Source organism: Oryzias latipes, chromosome 18, assembly GCF_002234675.1.
Source record: "Oryzias latipes chromosome 18, ASM223467v1".
In the NCBI taxonomy this organism is placed as follows: domain Eukaryota; kingdom Metazoa; phylum Chordata; class Actinopteri; order Beloniformes; family Adrianichthyidae; genus Oryzias; species Oryzias latipes.
The window spans coordinates 24,874,148-24,875,980 of NC_019876.2; the positions used below are offsets into that span (position 1 = coordinate 24,874,148).

Below are 1,833 nucleotides of genomic sequence, written 5' to 3' on the forward strand. Positions count from 1 at the left end.
TGTAGCGATCTTCGGGTTAGCCCCGCCTTCAGCCCCTAGGGCTCATGGGAAGTGGGAAGTTTTAGGGTGAAATCTTGGCTGTGTCCGAATTACCGCCCTAACCCCTATATAGTGCACTATATAGTGCGGTCGCCATTTTGTAGTGCTGTCCGAATCTACAGTTCAAAAATCATGTGCACTAGAAATTTCCCAGAATTCTCTACGAAAAACCAGTGTGGATCGATGCACACTCGATCGGCGAATATTGCCCAGAATGCACTGCGTTCATACCAGAATGCATTGCGTGTGACCCACAATACACTGCGCTTGAATTATTCGAAGATGGCGGACGGTTGCGCGAGAAAGAGGACTTAAAAATGTAAGTATATTTAAAAGTATCAAGTATCTGTTGTAAAATATATTTGTCAATACGTAAGATGATGTGTTTAAAATGTTATATTCCTCAATCGACTATCTACATTGTTTTGAAGATCATCAATTTCGGTAATGCTAAAGCCAACGCTAGCGCGAATTAGCGCCGAATGCTAAAAACAAACGCTGTTGATATTACATAAAAAAATGAGTGAGTTCTAACCGTAGTAATAAGTTATTAACACATTTTTTAAATGTGATTATATATGTAGGGACTGACGAGGATAAGGAAAATCTGATCCATCTGTGGATGGAGAAAGATAGCCTGTTTGTTATCAGGCAAGCTCGTGCCGGATGGGAGTAAGAGACACTTGATCAGATTTGTATTTATTTATCATTAAACTGTAATCGTTGTCATGTTGGGGTAAAGGTTGTTGTTGAAAGAGGAGAGGAGGAAAGAGCACGAAGGGACAAAGAGTGACGAGAGTCTGTTAAGCTTACCTGAGTTTAAAATATTGTTCACAAAATGTAACGTCGTCGTTGTTTTTGCAGTTTGTTTAATAAATGCATGAACAAAAATGAATTATTTACATGCATTATTTAAATCTGAGCCATTTTTAACAATCTCAAAAGAATTTTCATATAAATATCAAATGTACATATTTACATTTTTGTTTTATATGTTAACATTTATTTTTATACATCTTAACAATAATCCTGGTGTTCTAGAGTCATGTGTGTCACAGTTGGAGCTGAAAGGAAAGCAGAGATTTGTCTTCGCAGACGAACGCCACTTTACCCGTCCTACTGGTTCCTGCTGTGGCTCAACATCTGTGGCTCCCAGCAGTCCCCTTCGCTGATGCGCAGATTGTGCAGAACTGAACTGCAGGCAATGATTTTCATTGCAAAGGTTGGTTTTACTTCCAGTGCCCCCAGAAATATTGCTCTCCTCCTCATCTTCAAAATGCCAAATGCTCTCTCCACCACAGAGCATGCCTTGGCGTGGTGCTGGTTGGAACGGGCCTGAACCACATTCCTCATGGGTTCAATTTAGGGTGTCAGCAGCGTGATGGGATGAGCAATGCAGGGATACCCACCATCACCCAAAAAGATTCCTTCAGGTGGGTAATGTTTTATTTACATAAATTGGGCTTTTACGTAGAACCTGTGAACTGTGGACTGATCCTTGATTCCCAACAAAAATATCTCTAAATTTGGCATTAGTCACGTACAGCCTGCAGTTGAATGGAATAAAAAAGCTTCCTGTTAAAATAACAAGCTGCATTTTCTTTTAGGGTCTTTATTCTTAAGTGGCAGCCATCAATGCTCCCCACGACCTTTTGAAAGGTGGAAGACTCAGAGGGCTGCTAAAAAACCAGAGGTGACTAATGGCAGTTCATTCCCACTGGATGCTGGGTGACCCTGCTCATCAGCTGGAGGATGCGGTCTGCCGTCCTGTGGACAACGTCGCTCACAGTGGAC

The 1,833-nt window shown here is 41.4% G+C and overlaps 1 long non-coding RNA gene across 3 annotated transcripts; it reads left to right on the forward strand.

Annotated features, from left to right (window-relative positions):
- The first annotated feature begins 233 nt into the window (after positions 1 to 233).
- Positions 234 to 1,467, forward strand: LOC111949285. Of its 3 annotated transcripts, XR_002875297.1 has the most exons (4): positions 234 to 358; positions 624 to 711; positions 1,081 to 1,261; positions 1,341 to 1,467. It is a non-coding gene; the product is annotated as an uncharacterized LOC111949285 (long non-coding RNA). The 3 variants fall into 3 exon arrangements; XR_002875296.1 differs by lacking the exon at positions 624 to 711; XR_002875295.1 differs by lacking the exon at positions 234 to 358 and having other exon boundaries at positions 524 to 711.
- The last annotated feature ends 366 nt before the right edge of the window (positions 1,468 to 1,833 follow it).